This window comes from Bison bison, unplaced genomic scaffold (assembly GCF_000754665.1).
Source record: "Bison bison bison isolate TAMUID 2011002044 unplaced genomic scaffold, Bison_UMD1.0 scf7180017864530, whole genome shotgun sequence".
Classification (NCBI taxonomy): Eukaryota; Metazoa; Chordata; class Mammalia; order Artiodactyla; family Bovidae; genus Bison; species Bison bison.
This window is the reverse complement of record NW_011495080.1, coordinates 7,211,816-7,235,089: the sequence shown is the minus strand read 5'-3', so window position 1 is coordinate 7,235,089 and position 23,274 is coordinate 7,211,816. Positions and strand designations below refer to the sequence as shown.

General features: G+C 43.4%; 1 long non-coding RNA gene across 1 annotated transcript; it reads left to right on the top strand.

Annotated features, from left to right (window-relative positions):
- The first annotated feature begins 6,818 nt into the window (after window positions 1–6,818).
- LOC104982324 lies at window positions 6,819–23,147 on the top strand. The gene is made up of 3 exons (XR_824502.1): window positions 6,819–6,954; window positions 19,894–20,046; window positions 23,114–23,147. It is a non-coding gene; the product is annotated as an uncharacterized LOC104982324 (long non-coding RNA).
- Window positions 23,148–23,274: the final 127 nt, after the last annotated feature.

The following is a 23,274-nucleotide window of genomic DNA, read 5'->3' as shown; positions in this document are numbered from 1 at the left end:
TGCTATCTAGGTTGGTCATAACTTTTCTTCCAAGGAGTAAGTGTCTTTTAATTTCATGGCTGCAGTCACCATCTGCAGTGATTTTGGAGCCCCAAAAAATAAAGTCTGACACCGTTTCCACTGTTTCCCCATCTATTTCCCATGAAGTGATGGGACCAGATGCCATGATCTTTGTTTTCTGAATGTTGAGCTTTAAGCCCACTTTTTCACTCTCCACTTTCACTTTCATCATGAGGCTTTTGAGTTCCTCTTCACTTTCTGCCATAAGGGTGGTGTCATCTGCCAATCTGAGGTTATTGATATTTCTCCCAGCAATCTTGCTTCCAGCTTGTGCTTCTTTCAGCCCAGAGTTTCTCATGATGTACTCTGCATATAAGTTAAATAAACAGGGTGACAATATACAGCCTTGACGAACTCCTTTTCCTATTTGGAACCAGTCTGTTGTTCCATGTCCAGTTCTAACTGTTGCTTCCTAACCTGCATACAGGTTTCTCAAGAGCCAGGTCAGGTGGTCTGGTATTCCCATCTCTTTCAGAATTTTCCACAGTTTATTGTGATCCACACAGTCAAAAGCTTTGGCATAGTCAATAAAGCAGAAATAGATGTTTTTCTGGAACTCTCTTGCTTTTTTGATGATCCCAGCGGATGTTGGCAATTTGGTCTCTGGTTCCTCTGCCTTTTCTAAAACTTGAACATCTGGAAGTTCACGGTTCATGTATTGCTGAAGCCTGGCTTGGAGAATTTTGAGCATTACTTTACTAGCGTGTGAGATGAGTGCAATTGTGCAGCAGTTTGAGCATTCTTTGGCATTGCCTTTCTTTGGGATTGGAATGAAAACTGACCTTTTCCAGTCCCATGGCCACTGCTGAGTTTTCCAAATTTGCTGGCATATTGAGTGCTGCACTTTCACAGCATCATCTTTTAGGATTTGGAATAGCTCAACTGGAATTCCATCACCTCCACTAGCTTTGTTCGTAGTGATGCTTTCTAAGGCCCACTTGACTTCACATTCCAGGATGTCTGGCTCTAGGTGAGTGATCATACCATCATGATTATCTGGGTAGTGAAGATCTTTTTTGTACAGTTCTTCTGTATATTCTTGCCACCTCTTCTTAATATCTTCTGCTTCAACTTATGTCCAAATTCCCTTTGTCAGCATCCAGGCAGTCAAAGTTATTTTAGAGTCCCAGGGAACTGCTTATTCCATCATGACTGAAGATGTTCAGGTAATTATCCCACAGCCCACTCTTCCAGAGGCTTTCTGATCCATATGAACTGAGGTCCATCCTCTTTAATCTCTGGGTATCTTCTTCCACAGAAGGGATGTGTGGGTGCCACTAGGGCCTTCTGAGCTCTGAACCACCCCTGCAAAGTGGTAGGAAGTTTCTATCCCTCTGTTTTTCACATTTGATACAAGTGGTGAAGAATCCACCTGCAGTGCCAGAGACCTGGGTTCGATCCCTGGGTTGGGAAGATCCCCTGGAGGGGGACATGGCAACCCACTCCAGTATTCCTGCCTGGAGAATCCTCATGGACAGAGGAGCCTGGTGGGCTATAGTCCACGTGGTCGCAGAGTCAGACGCGACTGAGCACCTAAGCATACTGTGCAAGTGGGATACGATAATAAAAAGTGTAATGAAAAGGGCAAAAAAGAGCCTGACATGAAAAACAAAGTGCAATCTGAAGAGGGTGACTCAAAGTAGGTAAAAGTAAGATGTTACTCATTTAGTTTTATTTATTTGTGGCTGTGCTGGGTCTTTTTTGTTGCATATGGGCTTTCTCTAGTTGTAGCAAGTGGGGGCTACTCTCTAGTTGTGATGTGCAGGCTTCTCATTGCAGTGGCTTCTCTAGTTGCAGAGCACTAGCTCTATGGCCCAGTACTCTTGCCTCGAAAACCCGTGGACAGAGGAGCCTGATAGGCTGTAGTCCACGGGGTTGCAAAGAGTCGGACACGACTGAGCGACTTCACTTTTACTTTTCACTTTCATGCATTGGAGAAGGAAATGGCAACCCACTCCAGTGTTCTTGCCTGGAGAATCCCAGGGATGGGGGAGCCTGTTGGGCTGCCATCTATGGGGTTGTACAGAGTCGGACACGACTGAAGTGACTTAGCAGCAGCAGCAGCAGCTCTATGGCGAGTGGGTTTCAGTAATTGCGGCACACAGGGATCAAACCAGTGTCCTCTGCACTGGCAAGCAGATTCTTAACCAATGGACCATCAGGGAGGTCCTCATTTAGTTATTTTTAAAATAATTTCATTAATTTATTTTTGGCTGTGCTGGGTCTTCGTTGGTGCACACGGGCTTTCTCTAGTTATGAGCCGGGGAGAGGGGTTATTTCTAGTGTAGCATTCGGGCTTCTCATTGCTGTGGCTTCTCTTGTTGTAGAGCAGGAGCTCTAGGGCATTCGGGCTTCAGTAGTTGTGCCAGGTGGGCTCAGCAATTGTATCTCCCGGGCTCTAGAGCACAGGCTCAACAGTTGTGGCACACTGGGCTTAGCTGCTCCACAGGATATGAAATCTTCCCAGCTCAGGATTGGCACCTGTGTCTCTTGCATTGGCAGATGGATTCTTTACCGCTGAGCCACCAGGGAAGCCCCCGCATTTAGTTTTTGAGATTATCTCAGACTCTGGGTTCCTGGAAAGGGAGAATAAGCCAAAAGACAATCACAGGACTGTCATCCTATATTTACAGCATCTGTCTGGCCACAAGACCCATTAATGTCCCAGCCCATTTTAGGGTGCTGCCAGAATATGGGAAAGACATGACCCCAACACCTATAGGACAGAAAGAATGCTTGGGACTGGATGTCACCATTTCCTTCACAATTGTAGATTCAAATGCGTTGCTATACACCACTCATATGTGTGACTGTGATCTTATCTTAGGTTCTATTTGACACGCAGAATGAAGAAATGTTACTTAGAGAAAAGAATGGAATGGTAACTTCAACTTTGAAACTTATCATACATTGGAAAAGGTAAGTGTTTCAACATGAACATCAGAGAAACGGGCCATGCTCTACTCTGATAACAAGGCCTGTGCTTCCACTTCGTGATTTACTGGAAATTGCACTCATATTATTTTCTGCCTTCTCCAAGCTTCCCTAAGATTTTACAGCCAGTATTAGTGTCACTGCCTTAGGTCAGGCCCTGAAGCCCACCTGCCCATCCCAGCAGTCACTGCCTTATTTAGAAGCATCCAGGAGCAGCTTAAGTTAGCACAAAACAGCCTCTCATGCTTATCCTCTCCCCTCAAGGTTCCCTTGCTGAACTCTGACCTTGCTACCCACAACCCATCCAAGAGCTGTGCTTAATGGCTGCCATTGATGATAGAATCCAGGGACACCTTGATACTCTGCCTTACAGCCACCGTGGAGTCTCCCAACATGCCAAATGCTCCTAGACTGATAGCAGCCAAGTCTTGTGCCATCTCTCCTGTTTTGTTGGTATGAAGAAAGCCCCCTTCATCTGGATCACCTGGACAGTGCTGCACTTGCCTCTGTGACACAGAACTTTTCTTGGGGGGAGGGGGCGGCACGGGATCTGCACTGATTTGCGAGGTAGGTTGGGGGAGGGGATGAGAAGATAGGGGGTTGAGGCTTAAGGGGAGTGCTGAGAGAGCAGGAAAGAGCCAGGGAGGAGATATGTGGAAAGAAATGATTCCCCAAATCTGCAATTCTAAAATACAAAGAATTCTGAAAACACTTTTTCCCCCCAAATTTATTTGGTGGCACACCCTGACCTGACCTAAACTCATTTAGGGGCAAAAACCTGACCTGAACTGACTTACCACTCATTTGTTTCACTGCCAGAAATATTAACGTGTTTGAGTATGAAGCACTGCCACATGTGTTAAATACACCTTCCTACTTTTCTAAAACTGCACCCCCGTCCTCAAATTGTTAATTTGAAACCTAAGGGTTTTCAGAGTAGGAACTGTGGACCAGTACAGAGACTGAGAGAGAAAAAGAACGGAGTGTTGGAAACACGATGTGCTCTCTTCTCGGCCCGTCCTCACAAACTGATGTCTGTGTCCTGCGGAGAGCAAATGTTGGCAACAGCTGCAGCGGCCGCTTCATGCTGATCCCTATTCAGACAGGCCCAGACATGTCTCAGTCCCAGCAATGCACACAGCTTGGGTGCCCCAGCTGCACAGACTTGCAATCAGCCCTGCAAACAGGAGCTGAAGTAGCTGGTGGCAGACGTGCCTCTGAGGCAGGCACCCCGCCGCCCTGGCTTGACCCAGCCTTGCTGCGTTTTGTAGCGGTGGTTTGGTTTAGTCGCTAAGTCGTGTGGGACTCTTGGGACCCCATGGACTGTAGCCCGCCGGGCTCCTCTGTCCATGGAATTCTCCAGGCAAGAATACTGCGGTGGGTTGCCAGCGCATACCTCTAAATCCACTCATTTTTTTTTTTTTGGTGGTGGTGTGTGTGGAGCGGGGGGAGGTGGGAGGAGAATGTGTGTGTACCATTTCCATTATGTGCTCTTCTGCTAGTGAGGGCAAAAGGCTTTGTGGCTGGCTAAGTTCACCTCGAGCTGGGCTGAGGCAAACCATAGGCCGAGCAGTACTATCTTGCTTGAAGCACGAAACTGGAAATAGCCGGCTCTGCTGCGGCAAAATGGCTTCCCCTTTCCCATCCACTGCGGATGCCCGGTGACTCATCGTCGCTTAGCTTCGATTCCAGCGTCCCCAGCCCCACAGCATCTGCCGTGCTGCCCTCTCCATTCCCGCAGGCAGGGACTGGAAATGGAGGAGAGAGAAAAGTCACTTTATGATTATTCATTTGCAAATATCTATTTCTGCATCTTAAAACATTTCGGATTTCCCAAGAAGTGGATAACCTCGGTTGCTGAGCACCTTAGTCTAGGGAGCAAACTGAACACTGGCTATTCTTTAAAAAAACCGGCCCATGAACACGCTTCAAGGTACACAGGTGCAGCGCTGATTTTTTTTTCCTCTCGATGCTTCTAGAATCTTGTTCCTTCCAGGCGAGCTGTCAGTCCCAGCTTCGCCTGCAGAGCTGTTTTTCTCCTCCGCCGCCACCCCAACCCCCAACCGGTCCTTGCTGGTTTTGAGTATTCACCTCCTTACTACCCCCGCCCCCCTCGCTTTTCTTTCTCTTAACTGCGCAAGCTGACGCAGGTCTGCAGGAGTGAATTAATGCTCTCCTCTTGATAGATTTGCTCTCAGGGAAACAAGGGCGTATGCGCCAATAGGAACAGAGGAAGGGGGAGGTGGCGTGGGCCCCAGGGTGAGGAGAGCTGGGAAGGTGGTGTGGGTCCCCGTGTGAGCGGGGGATGCGTGAGGTAGTGCGGAGCCCCAGGGTTAGGGAGGATGGGGGAAGGAATTCTGTAATTAATCAAGGTAGCAGTTCTGTACCTTGGGGTGTTTTGTGTGTGTGTGTGTGTTTTGGTTCCTTTTTTTCCCCTTTCAACCAGGAGTTTAAGAAAGAAGAAAGAAAAGCTCCAAGTACTTGCCCGAGCCGCATTTAAAACCAAAAGAGTTCTTCCCGTGATGCGGGACGACGGGCAACTAAACGGCAAAGGCAACTGCCCCAAAACGGAGGCATTTTTTAGGTGCGAGCCAGAAAAGGTTATGGTTTTACTCCAACCTGTAAGCGCTGGCAAGTCTCAGTGCAGATAATTTTAAGCTTTTTCACCTTGCCTTTAAAAAGTGAAAATTATTTCCTAGAAAGAGTTCGTTAAGAAAAAAAAAAAATAATGTCACAACTCCCTGCTAAATTTGGAAACGTTATGGCTGAGAACCAACGGACTCACTGGGACAGATGGATATCTCCAGAGCGGTTCTCAGAAAGCAGGCCTCGGAGGAGTGCTTTGCCTACTCTATGACACCGTGACACATTTGCTCATATTTACTACCTTCTTTTCTTTCTATTTCCTTTTCCCGGTTTCTCCTACAACGGGATCAGGAAACCGCAGATTCTCTTGCCCTCTTGAACTTTCCTGGCCTTTCTTTCTCCCGGATGGTTCCTTGGTTCATGCTTGAAAATATTATTTGTTTCCCGAAGTTTCCCTTTTTTTTTTGCATTTGAACCCTTTAGAGGAAAAAGCGCAAAACATTTCCAACTAAAACTCCCAAAGCGGGTGAAAAGTTATTTTTAGCAAGGATTTGCATTTCTCATTTACCTTATCTGTGATGTTTAGAACGCTGCACGAAGACAGAAGTTGATGGTGCAAAAATAATCTTTTCCTCCCCATTTACTGATCCAATTGGCAAAGCCACAGTTCCAAATAAAACTGAGGCACTTAGATCATAAAATTTAAACTCTGGAAAGCACCTCCGGAGCTTACCATCCTGGTTTTATGAAGGACTCGAAAGCATTTTTATTACAAAAATAATACAATCATTGCAAAAAATGTAGAATAGAGAAAAAATGAAAAACATCCCTATTTTACTAATTCTACAATTATGGGATTGTTAACCATTAACATTTTGTTGTATATCTATTTCTTCCTCTCTTTTCCAGACCCCCTTTTTCTCCTGTATTTGTATGTTGTATATATACATACACATGAGCTAGCCTTTTACAAATGGCACTTACTATTTGATAATCTATTTTTAAAAATTTAAAACATATGATAAACATATTTTCATGCCATCACGTTTCCCACAATGATTTTTTACAAACATCAAAGGAAGTTCCTCTTGTTAGCCAGAATTTAAGTTTACATTAAAGGAAGGGGACCCAAAAAAAAAAAACCCACGTTAAATGAAAAGTTAATCTACAGCACCACTGTCTACACCTCCTTCTTCTCAACCACATCAAGTACAGGAAAAGGAACAGACAAGGGTTCTGCGGCAGTGAAGCCATTCCCATTTCCACGCTCCTTTTGCAGCTCAGCACGGGAGGGAGGACATACACGGGATCCAAGCCTGGATCCAAGCCCGCCAGTGAGTTACACAAGCTACTGTGCTGTGGACTGCAAATAAGGTAATTTTGCCCCCTATCCCTCGATTATTATGTCTTTCTGGGGTCAGGGCCCGCCTAACGTCAAAGCAATATCTGTGGTCCTAACAGCTAACACTGTCATCCCAACCTCTTCTCTTGTCATAAGGCAGGAAATAGACCTATTCACACCTAATTTGATATTGCCCCACCCAGCACCCTAGCATGCACCCCAGTCTTCCTCTGGCCTGCTGGCCACCGTGTGCTCTGTGAAGAAGAGATAAAGGGGGTGGGTCAGATTTCAGCCTAAGAACAGACTAGAGAAAATTGCTTTGCTGCCTGGAGTTCAGAGGGCTGTGGCACAGTGTACTAGAAATGTATATAATCACAAAAGGAGCTCAGATAGAAAATGTAAATAGGAGCTAGAAGAGTTTACTTTGACCTGCAGATCCGAAGTGGAACTTGTTAAGGGTTTTCGGGTTGTTCTGAAAATTTTCCAAATCTGATTTAAAGTTAGGGTGTAGTGATACCTCTCTTCCACATGTTCATTGATATTGGAGTCCGGACACCGTGCTGGGTGTGACCTACTCTGGTATTTCTTAAGTAATTCAAAAATGACATGCTATAAATCAGAATGTTAATTCATGAGCAAAGGAAATCAATCCACATCAGATCATTCAAGCATGTGCAACCACGTGCATACCGGCTGATACATTTTCCCCTTCAATTAAAATTCGGTTACCTTTAGGGTATTATGAAATGGATATTTAACAGTTGAATAATAATGCCTTAGGATGGCTGAGCACAGGAAATGAATAAATTTTAATCCAGCAGAAACTTCAACTCTACTGCAGTTGATCACAAGTAGAAATGTAATTCCCCAAATGGAATTTAACCGGTTCTCTGGATCTTTAGAAAAGTCTGCATATTTTAGTAATCTGATGTTGGTTGTGAGTACTTTGGGAAAGCTATAGTCTGTGTGGTGATTAAGGAAACTAGGAAACTGAAAAAATTTCTTTGGTTCACAGATCCCTATAAGCTGCATACACCATTCCCCAGCATTGCAAAATGTCTCACCAAAATTAATTGGAAGAATTCTGCTTTTAAGAGAGAATGGATAAGTGATACCTGATTTTTATTTAATATAAGTAAATTATTCTGACTGGAAGGAGAAGTATCGACTTCGGCACATTAACTGGAGATGGGCTGTAGTCCTGGAAGACTCTAATTGACCTTTAGTGATAGTTCATGTTTGGAAAAAACACATTGCCTTAATAGTCTCTTCTCTGTTCCCTGGTGAAAGGGGAGTATGAGATTGACATATATGTTGTTGTCTCTGCTCAGATTGCCTCTGATTAGGGAAATGATCCATTCATCACTTTGATTGGGTATGATGGATATCTTCCTGTTTCGGGTCACCAACCCCAATGGCTATGTGTTCTCTCAAAGTAAGCTTGACTTTTTCTCTTCAACAAGAATCTAAGGAGATGTGTAGGAACTTCAAAACAAAATAAAAGTAATCTTTCTATTTCTGATTTACCCTAAACAGAATGCCTTATCTCTTAGATGTGGCCAGAATTGAGGCATATAGTGATATTTATAATCATTTCTTTTCCCAGCACATGATATCTTTCCGTATTGCCTGAATCAGAGCCCATTTCAGCTGTTAGGCTGGGCTATTAGAGTTCAGTGTTCACTGTGAGTCACCTAGGAGATTTGTTCCAATTGTCTCTGCTTTTTTGTGGTAAGATTGATAGAAAAGAGGAGGCGGATGTTACCTGCTGACAATTAGATTGCTGTAAGGATTTACGTAGGCAGTACAATGCATCTGGCATTTTACTTAAAACCTGTAGAAATCCTCTGTAATATCACAAAAAGGAGTTTTGTAGTTTTTCTTATAAAATCTCATTATAGAACACCATTATGGCAACTGTGACCCACGTATATTAAAAATGAATCAGAGCTTCAGGTTTATTTTTGGAGAGAGCCAACTATCATAGTGTTTTTCAATGCGTGTTCAAAAGGAACTTGTACAAATACTAGTACTCATCTCATGAGAATAAAGGCTTCCACAATCAAGTTTGAGAAGTACAGTCCCCAGTATCCCTCATTGGCACTTCATTAAAAACTTTAAAGCATTAAAAAAAAAACACCTTTAGGAGTTCTGAAGTAAATTAGCCAATTTAACCCTATATTTTCCCAAAATGTTCGACCACAAAACCCTTGTTCTCTCCCCACTTTTTTTTTTTTTAATTTTTGTTTTCTGTTGCTCTTGTTTTTTGTTACTGTATTGTTAACATTTGGCCGGACTATAGTTCTGCGGAACATGGTTAGAGGCAGGTATTCATTTGAGGAGATGGAGAGATTATTTACTTCTTGCATCGGTGAGACAGCCATGGCTGAGAAGCTCCAAGCAGAACCCTGTGTGAAGACTACTGGTCTCCCTGTGGGCAAGGGAGGGCATGAGTGCAGTTCCAAAGGGGCCTTCCAGGGAGGAAACGAGAGCAATAAACAGAATTCTAAAGGAACTTTCTCATCAGACTGAACAGTCATCTTTTTTTTTTTTTCTGTATTGTCTTTCCATTGGATTTTAAAGAATTGTACGTAGGGGAAGACCCAGTCGAAGGTATCTGGAAACCTCAGTGTTGGTGCTGATTCAAACCAGAACTGAGACTCGGGTTTGGAGGTTGAGCAGAGCACAGGAGCTTGCCCCCGGGGATAGTCAGATGTTGTCTGGCCAGCTAGCTATTTGCAGGGCTCTGCATTGCTGTCAGCTTGCTTAGCCCATTCAGGATTGCAGCTATTTAAAAATCTATCTGAAAAAAAAAAAAAAAATCCACTTCACTAAGTTCCGTTCACAGGCTCACAGTGCTGTCACTGAGTTTGAGGAGCATTTAATATAGTTTTGTCTCACATCTTGGTTTTCACATAAGCTGTATCCCAGCTCAGCTTCTGAGCTTCTAGAGCAAAGACTTTGTATGCTGGCAGGAAGGCTCAGGCAGCCCTGAACCAACCACTAGAGGGGGTTGGGATCTAAAAGAGGAGACGCACTACATCATCTATGGATGCTTCGAGAAGGAAAACTAAAATGAAGTACAAATCAAAATAGATTCAAAGAGAAAATACTCACTTCCTGCTCTGCCTTTGTTGACTTGTAGCTCTGATTTTTGAGAGTTTAATGCTGAAAGGCTGGTTGAGGGGGGGCTTCTTTTTGCTTTCAGGCACCAGTTAAAACCCCTTATGTTTCTCTAATCAGTTAAGCTGAGCTTGGTTTTTCCTCATTAGATGTAATAGTGTAGTTAGAAATAGTGTTCCTAACACCTGACACAGTGTCTGGCACATAGAAAGCAATCAATAAATACTTGTAAGACACATTGAATTAATGAGAATCATTGAACCAAGAAAGGATACCCTAAGGAGCTGTGACAGGATATGGACGAGTGGCAACTTCATTCATTACTTTTACCAATTTTTAATTTTCTTTTCTTTTTTTTTTAGTGTCGGAAAGAAAAATATCAAAGCATCAGATCCAAAATGTTGAACAATGTCTAGCAATTCAAAGTCAGACTTTTTCCTGGGATGTTGTTCTTATTAAATATTCTCAAAATGAGATGATAGGTTGCATGTATACTTTGTCCATATTGTTTAGAGACCCTGGGGAGTCCCAGCCTCTACCTGTCCCCTCAGAGTTTCTCTAGCCTTGGCCAGGCCACAGTGGGCCCACTTCAGTGGTCATAAGTAACTCCCGTAGCTGAGGAAATGAGGCCGAAGGTAGCCTTGTTGTCGATGGTGGCTGTGATTTCCTTACCACAGAAAGGGTTTCAGAGGTTCTTTGCATGTGTGGGTTTGTGACTTAGAAGTACAGATGCATAGAATCTTCTACTCTTGGGCTCTAAGAATTGGAAGAAATCCCAGAAAATGAACTTGCTCAACCCCCACCCGATGCAGGAATTCCATCTATAATGTTAAATCTAGCTTTTCTTCCAACAACTCCCACAGAGGGGAGATGATTTAACTTGCTCTTTCTGCCATATAGAGGAACCATGTTTTTAAAGAGGAGAGATGTGTCCAGACTCTCCTAAGTTAGGTTTTCTGACTGTGCCTTTAGGTAGTATCTCAATTTAATACCATGACAATCTTGCTCTGATTTCCAGAGGAGGAACTGAGTGATACATGGTAACTGCCTCCATACACTGTCCTCTTAAAGCTCACTGTTCTCACTTGGCTTCTTCCACATCCTGTGAGAACCTGGAGCCAGCAACAATTCTTGGCTCTGACTCATACCATGGACCCAGTGCCAACTCTGAAGTTGAAGTGAAATCCATAGTGGACTTCATCAAGAGTCATGGGAAAGTCAAGGGCTTCATTACCTTCCACAGCTATTCACAGCTGCTGATGTTCCCCTTTGAATATTTATGTGCCAAATCACATAACTTCGATGAGCTGTTAAGTTTCTGAAACTTCATTTCAGCTTGGAAACAAACATCCATGGTGTGGACAGGTTAAGTTTCAGTCATAAAGATAGGTATTGAGATCTGGGTGGACTAGTGACAGGTTACAAAGGTGAATGAGACATGATATGTCCAACCTTGGAGAAGACTGACTCAGGCAAAGATTTAAAACGCTGGTTACGGACTTCCTGAATTAAGTTTCCTTGAGAAACAGGATTCATGAAATTATTATTGCCTTAATGTAGATGAGCAGGAACCTGATTTGACTGTAAATTCCCAGGATGCATTTTCTGTTGCTTAGGAAATAACCACTTGGGTTTGGACCTGAGAGTCTTGGATCTATAGTCAGTTTCCCTATGCTCCCAACTTTGCCTCATACCTTGCTGTGTCTTAGGCTCTGTCACCCATCATCATGCTGTACTGGTGTATGTTGGGCATAAAACACTTCTCTAAGGTATCACTTGATACCCTCCAACATCTTTCCCATTTCAGAAATGAGCAAACTGGTGGCAGCCTTAAGTCAGATGGTGATGTTTCAGGGGGCTGTTTATAATTGAGAAAGTGCTATCCCTAGCGGAAGAGAAGGTGCAAATATTTCCTATTTGGCTTTTAAGATTGGTTTTTGAAGCCCATATATTAGAGAGAAGCTCTGAGATGGGACCTTTTGGTCCGTTTCAGGTAGATTGTTGTCAGCAGCTAGCAGAAATGGAATGCTGCTGCTGCTGCTGCTGCTGCTGCTAAGTCACTTCAGTCGTGTCCGACTCTGTGCGACCCCATAGACAACAGCCCACCAGGCTCCCCCATCCCTGGGATTCTCCAGGCAAGAACACTGGAGTGGGTTGCCATTTCCTTCTCCAATGCATGAAAGTGAGAAGTGAAAGTGAAGTCGCTCAGTCGTGTCCGACTCTTAGTGACACCATGGACTGCAGCCCACAAGGCTCCTCAGTCCATGGGATTTTCCAGGCAAGAATACTGGAGTGGGTTGCCATTGCCTTCTGCGAGAAATGGAATAGATTATTCCAATTCAGGTGTATCTTTTATCTCATAGTTGTATTTCAGTTCTGTTATGCAATTTTCAGGGTTTGATGGTGAATGTTACCACTTAACATTGAATCAGGGCAAAAAGAATGTCAGGGTTGAAAGTCAAAGGTACTTTTAGTAGCTCTGTGCATGTGCTAAGTCACTTCAGTCACGTCCATCTCTTTGTGACCCTATGGACTGTAACGAGCCAGGCTCCTCTGTCCATGGGATTCTCCAGGCAAGAATACTGGAGTGGGTTGCCATGCCCTCCTTCAAGGGATCTTCCTGACTCAACTCAGGGATAGAACCTGAGTTTTTTATGTTTCCTGCCTTGGCAGGTGGATTCTTTACAACTAGAGTCACGTGGGAAGCCCTTTAGTAACTCTGCTTAGTCCCTTCAGTAGTGTCCAACTCTGTGCAACCCCATAGACGGCAGCCCACCAGGCTCCGCTGTCCCTAGGATTCTCCAGGCAAGAACACTGGAGTGGGTTGCCATTTCCTTCTCCAATGCATGAAAGTGAAAAGTAAAAGTGAAGTCGCTCAGTCGTGTCCGACTCTTAGCGACCCAATGGACTGCAGCCTACCAGGCTCCTCGGTCCATGGGATTTGCCAGGCAAGAGTACTGGAGTGGGCTGCCATTGCCTTCTCCTTAGTAACTCTAGATAACCTTAAATTATCCAAATCTGGTGTTTTCATCTCTACAAAATAGTCCTCCAGCCTATAATTGGATCACTCCCTGTCTCTAAGGCAGCCTATTCCATGTTGGGAAGATTAGATTGTTTGAATTCTGTCTCATAGTGAGCTCAAACCCTCTGCTTATGTTTTTCATGTACCAGCCTTGGTTTACCATCTTGCTCCAGAGAGCAAGCTTATTTCCCGCTGAGAGACAAATTCATTAATTACTTAAAGATTAATAAACTGCTTCTGCTAGGTTTTTCCTTATCCTAACTAAGTACCCCGGTCCCTTCAAGCTCTCAGAATATGGTTCTAACTCCCCTCACCCTTCTGGTTGCTATCTCACGAATGTGCTTTGCTTTGTCTGTATTCTTCAAGGGCAGCTCCCAGAAGTGAATGTAGAACTTGTGTATGTTAACAAGCACAGAGCAGAGCATGACCATAAGTGCCCTCATCCAGCTTATGCAGTTGAGGGTCATATTCATTTTTTGGCAGTAGTGTCATACCATTGACTCATGCTGGGCTCATTGACAGCTGAAACCCCCAGGCTCTCTGAGGATTCCACCCAGCCAGGTTTCCCCCATCTGGTAATTGTACAGTTGTTTTCCTGAATCCAAGTTCAAGACCTTGAATTATCCCTAGAAGGGACAGTAAAGCCTCCATCGGCCAAAATTGGAACCCTCAAATAATGGAAAATACTTTGTTGAGCTTTACTTCTTGGAAAAAGAGACAATCATAGGGAAATAATCCAATGTGAGGATCACCAATTTAATGGACATAAACTTGGGCAAACTCTGAGATGGTGAGGGACAGGGAAGCCTGGCATGCTGCAGTTCATGGGTTTGCAGAGAGTCAGACAAGACTTGGCAACTGAACACCAACAACAGGGATTGAGTTAAAAAGAAAAAAAAACTCCAACTTCCAGGGTACATCCTTGGGTCAGTACACATTCTCTTTAGTCCCTTACTCCCACTCTGTTTCCTCCCATACTCCTGAATGAGGAAAGCTGGTGGCAAAATAATGACCCTGGTGTATTTATTGCAAACACCTGGATGATCAAATAAACAATGAGGTCTATTGCATTTTCAGAGCCAAAAGAAGTGAACTTGTGCTCACTTCCCAGTGAAAAAGATTGAAACAAAAACAATGTTATGCTTAATTAACCAGAGTCCAGTTCATCAGACTGTCCCTTTTACATTCTGCTATTGGGCTTCTGTTTTTCCAAGAAACAAGCACTATTCATCCACCTTTTTCCTGGTTCCCTCACTCTAGAATGATGTGCCCCAATAGAATGATGTGCCCCAAAGGCAGCGCAAACTATGGCAAGCCTGCACAGCTCCAAATACAAAGTGGGACCTATGTCCTCAAATGTAGATATCTAATGTGTCTTTGCCTACTAAGCCAGCAGGCACCATGTAATTTAGGGTAAAAGCCTTTAAATGCACTGATATGAAAGACCTTAAAAGTACATGAAACCCAGCCTTACCCAGTATTCTTCATTGAGGCTAGATCTCTTCCAGGAGATAGTTACTGTGTATTTAGAGCAAAGTTATGTGTTTCCTGCTAGTTACCCTGTATTTAGAGCAAAGTTCTGTGTTTCCTGCTGGTTACCCTGATCAATGCAAAGAAATAGAGGAAAACAATAGAATGCAAAAGACTAGAGATATCTTCAAGAAAATTAGAGATACCAAGGGAACATGTTATACAAAGATGGGCTCAATAAAGGACAGAAATGATATGGACCTAACAGAAGCAGAAGATATTAAGAAGAAGTGGCAAGAATACACAGAAGAACTGTACAAAAAGATCTTCATGACCCAGATAATCACGATGGTGTGATCACTCACCTAGAGCCAGACATCCTAGAATGTGAAGTCAAGTGGGCCTTAGAAAGCATCACTACGAACAAAGCTAGTGGAGGTGATGAAATTCCAGTTGAGCTATTTCAAATCCTAAAAGATGATGCACTCAATATGCCAGCAAATTTGAAAAACTCAGCAGTGGCCACAGGACTGGAAAAGGTCAGTTTTCATTCCAATCCCAAAGAAAGGCAATGCCAAAGAATGCTCAAACTGCTGCACAATTGCACTCATCTCACACGCTAGGAAAGTAATGCTCAAAATTCTCCAAGCCAGGCTTCAGCAATACATGAACCGTGAACTTCCTGATGTTCAAGCTGGTTTTAGAAAAGGCAGAGGAACCAGAGATCAAATTGCCAACATCTGCTGGATCATCGAAAAAGCAAGAGAGTTCCAGAAAAACATCTATTTTTGCTTTATTGACTATGCCAAAGCCTTTGACTGTGTGGATCACAATAAACTGTGGAAAATTCTGAAAGAGATGGGAATACCAGACCACCTGACCTGCCTCTTGAGAAGCCTGTATGCAGGTCAGGAAGCAACAGTTAGAACTGGACATGGAACAACAGACTGGTTCCAAATAGGAAAAGGAGTACAGTAAGGCTGTATATTGTCACCTTGCTTATTTAACTTATATGCAGAGTACATCATGAGAAGCGCCGGGCTGGAAGAAGCACAAGCTGGAATCAAGATTACCAGGAGAAATATCAATAACCTCAGATATGCAGATGATACCACCCTTATGGCAGAAAGTGAAGAACTAAGGAGCCTCATGATGAAAGTGAAAGTGGAGAGTGAAAAAGTTGGTTTAAAGCTCAACATTCAGAAAACTAAGATCATGGCATCTGGTCCCATCACTTCATGGCAAATAGATGGGGAAACAGTGGAAACAGTGGCTGACTTTATTTTTCTGGGCTCCAAAATCACTGTAGATGGTGATTGAAGCCATGAAATTAAAAGACGCTTACTCCTTGGAAGGAAGTTATGACCGTCTTAGCATATTGAAAAGCAGAGACATTAATTTGCCAACAGAAGTCCATCTAGTTAAGACTATGGGTTTTTCCAGTGGTCATGTGTGGATGTGAGATTTGGACTATAAAGAAAGCTGAGCACAGAAGAATTGATGTTTTTGAACTGTGGTGTTGGAGAAGACTCTGGAGAGTCCGTTGGACTGCAAGGAGATCCAACCAGTCCATCCTAAAGGAGATCAGTCCTGGGTGTTAATCGAAAGGACTGATGTTGAAGCTGAAACTCCAATACTTTGGCCACCTGATGCAAAGAGCAGACTCATTTGAAAAGAGCCTGATGCTGGGAAAGATTGAGGGCAGGAGGAGAAGGGATGAGAGGATGAGATGGTTGGATGGCATCACCGACTCAATGGACATGGGTTTGGGTGGACTCTGGGAGTTGCTGATGGACGGGGAGGCCTGGCGTGCTGCGGTTCATGGGGTCACAAAGAGTCAGACGTGACTGAGCGACTGAACTAAACTGAACTGACCCTGTATTTAGAGCAAAGTTCTGGGTTTCCTGCTAGTTACCTGAATTTAGAGCAAAGTTCTGGGTTTCCTGCTAGTTACTCTGTATTTAGAGAAAAGTTCTGTGTTTCCTGCTGTGTTTGTCGTGATTCTTATGGCTCACTCTCATTATTTGGGATCTTCTTGCCTGAAAATGGGCATTTATCAAAACTTGGTCCTAAATGATTACTTTTTATTAATTACACATGTCTTGGCTAAAAGAGGCTCACACCCTAAATAAACCCATGGACTGTGTAGGGATGGAATGCATGCAGCTCTTTAAGAGCACACAGAGGTTTCAGTGGAAAAACTCTGTTGCAGCCATTTGTCCATGAAGAGTTAGGGGAAACAGAAGAGGACAAGTCAGGAATAATAGCAGGGGCAGGAACAGAGCTTGGGAGCTTGCTGTTAGACTTTCTGAGGCCAGTGAGGATGGAAGGGAAACATTTAGAGGGTAAAATCAAAAGGCTTTTTTCATTTATTAGGAGTGGAGAGTTTCCCACTGATGGTCGCTGAATGGTGCCATTAACTGAGGGAGATAGCCAGGAAGGTGAAGGAGGGATGGATTATTGAGATTGAGATAATGGTGGTGTTTTTCAGGTGGTGATGTCCTGTAAGCGTTGGGCTATGTGGCTCTGGGATTCTGCAGAGAGACTTAGAGGTAGTTGACATAGATAGGGTAGTTGGAACAGGAAAACAAGGAGACCATTTGAAGTAGGAAAAGCCCTGGGCGGAGGATGGGAAGGAGATGTTAGGCAGTGGAAGGGGTTTGCAATGAAGGAGGGCAACAGGGGGCTTCCCTGATAGCTCGGTAGGTAAAGAATCTGCCTGCGATGCAGGAGACATGGGTTTGATCCCTGGGTTCGGAAGATACCCTGGAGAAGGAAATGGCAACCCAGTCCAGAACTGAAAAAGCTGGCGTAAAACTCAGCATTCAGAAAACTAAGATCATGGCATCCAGTCCCATCAGTTCAGTTCAGTCGCTCAGTCGTGTCTGACTCTTTGCGACCCCATGAATCACAGGATGCCAGGCCTCCCTGTCCATCACCAACTCCCAGAGTTCACTCAAACTCACGTCCATCGAGTCAGTGATGCCATCCAGCCATCTCATCCTCTGTCGTCTCCTTCTCCTCCTGCCCCCAATCCCTCCCAGCATCAAAGTCTTTTCCAATGAGTCCACTCTTCACATGAGGTGGCCAAAGTACTGGAGTTTCAGCTTTAGCATCATTCCCTCCAAAGAACACCCAGGGCTGATCTCCTTAAGAATGGACTGGTTGGATCTCCTTGCAGTCCAAGGGACTCTCAGGAGTCTACTCCAACACCACAGTTCAAAAGCATCAATTCTTCGGCGCTCAGCTTTCTGCACAGTCCAACTCACATCCATACATGACCACTGGAAAAACCATAGCTTTGACTAGACAGAGCTCTGTTGGCAAAGTAATGTCTCTGCTTTTCAATATGCTATCTAGGTTGGTCATAACTTTTCTTCCAAGGAGTAAGCATCTTTTAATTTCATGGCTGCAGTCACCACCTGGTCCCATCACTTCATGTCAAATAGATAGGGAAACAATGGAAACAATGACAGACTTTATTTTCTTGGGCCCCAAAATCACTGCAGATGGTGACTGCAGCCATGAAATTAAAAGTTGTTTGCTCCTTAGAAGAAAGGAGTTCCCTGGTGGCTCAGACGGTAAAGCGTCTGTCTACAATGCCGGAGACTTGGGTTCAGTCCCTGGGTTGGGAAGATCCCCTGGAGAAGGAAATGGCAATCCACTCCAGTACTATTGCCTGGAAAATCCCATGGACAGAGGAGCCTGGTAGGCTACAGTCCACGGGGTCACAAAGAGTCAGACACGACTGAGCGACTTCACTTTCACTTTCACTTTCCTTAGAAGAAAAGCTATGACCAACCTAGAGAGCATATTAAAAAGCAGAGATGCTACTTTGCCAACAAAAGTTCATCTAGTCTAAGCTATGGTTTTTCCTGTAGTCATGTATGGATGTGAGAGTTGGACCATAAAGAAAGCTGAGCACCAAAGAATTGATGCTTTTTTTAAAAAATATAAATTTATTTATTTTAATTGGAGGTTAATTACTTTACAATATTGTATTGGTTTTGTCATACATCAACATGAATCTGCCACAGGTTTACATGTGTTCCCCATCCTGAACCCCCCTCTCTCCACCCTCCCCATACCATCCCTCTGGGTTGTCCCAGTGCACCAGCCCCAAGCATCCAGTATCATGCATTGAACCTGGACTGGCGATTCATTTCATATATGATATTATACATGTTTCAATGCCATTCTCCCAAATCATCCCACCCTCTCCCTCCCCAACAGAGTCCAAAAGACTGTTCTATACATCTGTGTCTCTTTTGCTGTCTCGCATACAGGGTTACTGTTACCAGCTTTCTAAATTCCATATATATGTGTTAGTATATTGTATTGGTGTTTTTCTTTCTGGCTTACTTCACTCCGTATAATAGGCTCCAGTTTCATCCACCTCATTAGAACTGATTCAAATGTATTCTTTTTAATGGCTGACTAGTACTCCATTGTGTATATGTACCACAACTTTCTTATCCATTCATCTGCTGATGGACATCTAGGTTGCTTCCATGTCCTGGCTATTATAAACAGTGTTGTGATGAACATTGGGGTACATGTGTCTCTTTCAATTCTGGTTTCCTTGGTGTGTATGCCCAGCAGTGGGATAGAATTGATGCTTTTGAACCGTGGTGTTGGAGAAGACTCTTGAGAGTCCCTTGGACTGCAAGGAGATCAAACCAGTCAATCCTAAAGGAAATCAATCCTGAATATTCATTGGAAGGACTGATGCTGAGCCTGAAACTCCAAAACTTTGGCCACCTGATGTGAAGAACTGACTCATTGGAAAAGACCCTGATGCTGGGAAAGGTTGAGGGCAGGAGGAGAAGGGGACAGCAGAGGATGAAATGGTTGGATGACATCACCAACTTGATGGACATGAGTTTGAGCAAGCTCTGGAAGTTGGTGATGGACAGGGAAGCCTGGTGTGCTACATTCCATGGGGTTGCAAAGAGTCAGACATGACTGAGTGAATTGAAGTGAATTAGCTTCCTGATGGAGCTAATCCAGATACCTCTGATCCGTAATATGGTCCCTTGGTGGAATCTTGGTCATTTGTTGATGATTATAATCACAACTGATATTTATTGAATGCCTATTCTATGTACATGATGTCAGCTCCTTTACTTAATCTTTCTGAGATTTCCTCAGAGGAAATCAGTTTTCCTCATCTGTAAAATGGGGATAATACTAATGTCTACCTTGTGACATGGTAAGGATTAAACAAACCAATTTAGCATAATGTTTAACACATTTAATAAGCACTCAACAGGTGGTAGACTCATAACCATTATATTATCCTATTTAATTCTCACTGCCCTGCGAAATAAGTTGTATTACTATACTTTTTTGACAGAAGAAGCATTTGGAACTCAGATTGAGTGATTGCCTTAGATCACTTACGATGATCAGCTGATGACGCAGAATCAGGATTGAATCTGAAGCCAGGGTTTGGTGCACTGTGGAGCTCTTAGTGGGATTATCTGTGTCATGTGGCCACATGAAAGGGGTAAGTAATTTTGGTACCCAGGAAGATAGGTCAAATAAGCAACTATTTGGTAATTGTTAATAACCAGGTGCTACTACACCTTCTGTGGGTGAAGGCAAAGACTCAAGAAATAAGAGTTCATAGTGTTAATTCCCAGTATTAACCACTAGTTCTACTTTCCCCTGGTATAACCTGTCTGGTCTTCACCTTTGCCCAGCCTCATTCTTAGGGACTAGGTGACTTCCTCCATCTCTTCCCCAGACATCTCCTGTTTGACCTCTACCAGCCCTCCATGGAAGGGGCCTCAGCATTGGCCCATTGCTCAGCCCTTCTGAGTCACGATTGCCAGAAGTCTTTGTAGGCTATTGCTTCCTTCCTTTATCATATGTCACATACCAGTGTCCACATATTACACAGGTGCACATTCTTGATTTTACCCACGCATATAGGTGCTGGGCATGTTATTTTATATCAGAACAAAGCCTGTTCTGTCCTTATACTGAAAGTCCCCTAAGGGTAGGGGCCAAATGTCTTCCTCTATTTTTTTTTAATGTTTTATTTTGTTTTTGGTAATACCATGCAGCTTATGGAATTTTAGTTTCCTGACCAGGGATTGAACCTGCACTCTAGGCAGTGAAAACATAGTCCTGACCACTGAACTGCCAGGGAATTCCGTCTCTTCCTTTGTGATTCCTCCTTTCCCACCGGAGGAAAAAATATTCGTACCTAGAACCCAACTAAAGAAGGAAGTGGCGCAGCCTCCCTAAGATGTAGAAGATGCCAATGAGGAGAGCAGGCAGAATTTCAAATGGGTGGGTAAAGCCAGAAGCTCCTAAGAACACCAAAGGAAGGCTAAGTATAGTCTCTATTTGAATAACACCTTTTTGTCTTTTCAAATTAATCTTGTTTTTTTTTATAAGCATGGCCCTCTATAAGTTATCCCTGTTCTCAAGGTTCATGCACATAGGGGCTGGACTTATTTTTGATAATGAAGGAATTTCATATAAAGGTTGCATAGCTGTGAGAGGCCAGTGGGAATAGTATAACCAGAATTTATTCTCATTTACTCTTCAGACCAAGCCAGTGGAGAAAGTACTGACTGGTCCTATGACTCTGGCATCAAATACTCATTTGCCTTTGAACTGAAAGACAGGCAGGTTGATATGGCTTCCTCTTGCCAGCCAATCAGATCTTTAGTTCAGTTAGTCAATTCAGTCACTCAGTCGTGTTCAAATCTTTGCAACCCATGGACTGCAGCATCCCAGGCTTCCCTGTCCATCACAAACTCCTGGAGCTTGCTCAAACTCATGTCCATCGAGTCAGTGATGCCATCCAACCATATCATCGTTTGTCATCCCCTTCTCCTCCTGCCGTCAATCTTTCCCAGCTTCAGGGTCTTTTCCAGTGAGTCAGTTCTTCACATCAGGTGGTCAAAGTATGGCTCCTCTGTCCATGGGATTCTGTAGGCAAGAATACTGGAGTGGATTGCCATGCTGTTCTCCAGGGATCTTCTCTTATCTCCTGCAATGGCAGGCAGGTTCTTGACCACTGTTCCACCTGGGAAGCCCAATCAGATCTTAGCCACAAGCAAAAGAGACCTGGCTTGGCTTGAAGACAATCATGGAGCCTGTGTGAGATTGCCCTCATTAGGACTCTGGGGACTAAATACCATTAAAACCTCTCTGATTGGAAGTAAAATTGGGTTATGATTATTCCTTTTTCTAATCCTGATATAGGAACATTATATCATTGATTTATGTTGCCCTGAAACACAGCAAACTGATATTTTAAAAACCTTTATCTTTTAAAATCCCATTTAAAGCAAATGCTACCAACATCCTTTAAAAATTAAAAGAATTTGTGGTGAAATATACATATCATAAAATGATTTTAACCATTTTGAGTGTGCAGCTCATGTGCATTCACAGTGTTGTACAATAATCACCATCATAGATCTCCAGAAATTTTCCATCATCCCAAACTGAAACTCTGTACCCATTAAGCAACAACTTCCTGTTTTTTTTTTTCTCCAGCCTGTGGTAATTCTATTCTATTTCTGTCTTTATGAATTTACCTATTCTAGGTACCACGTATAAATGGAATCATATGGTACTTGTCCTCTCATGACTGGCTTATTTCACTTAGCATAATGTTTTTGAGATTCACCCATGTTGTGGTATATGTCAGCTCCTTCATCTTAATAGAGTAACATTTTAGAGCTAGAAAGAGACTTCTGAGTTTATTAATTCAATAAATACTAGTTAAGCAACTAGACTGTGCCGAGTATCCTGCTAGGTGCTGCATACTCTGGGTCCATTCTTGACTTTCGCATTTCTGTTTCTGATACACTGCATGATAAAAGCTAGTGATGGCAAACCAATGACATTCCTCCCTCCAGGCTGCTCCATCAACCTGAGTCTCCGATTCCATATCATTTCTCTTTAGACATTGACTTCCTTTAGAGATTTGGATTTTCTTCATGTTAATGGCTTTCCTTGGGAGATACAGGTGGGAAGTGAATTTCACCTTGCCTGGAATTCTGAGTGCTTGATTACTTAGTTCAGATTTCTTACAGATTAAGGTCTCAGCTTCTCAGGCTGAACTCTATCTTGGTGAAGTAGAGCCCAGCTTTTTTGACAGATCAAGGTGGGCCTAGGCGTTCATTTTCAGTGTTGGAAGGACAAAAGAGCCTCAATAGAGGCTCCCCAGCTCCACAACTCCTGACCAACTCTTCTTGACCAGACCATAGACAGACTTCCCTGAGCTCTCTTTTCTACTAGCTTTATCATTGGACCCTAAGTCAGTCTTAGCAAAGAATACTGATAAGTCATCCCTCAGTCCTTGATATCTGATTAGGTTCCTTATTCTCTACCATTGATGTCTAAATCTGTAGCCTGCCTTTTGCACAAATCCTGTTAGGCCAGTTAAGCAAAAATTCTCCCTATACTTTATGTCTCCTCTTAGCAATTTTCCATCCACTGACCTCCTTGCTCTGCTGTATTTAATAGATTTGAAGTTGAACACAGTTAATCTGTCCTGTTGCATGACCTATATTGCAATAACCATTTTTTTTTTTTTTCCTTTTTAGCCACACTGCACAACACGTGGGATCTTAGTTCCCCAACCAGGGCTCTAACCTGTGCGCCTTGTGTTGGAAGCATGGAGTCTTAACCACTGGACCACCAGGGAAGTCTTGTTGCAATAATCTTGAATGAAGTCTCTCTTACAGTTGTAACAAATGTCAGAATA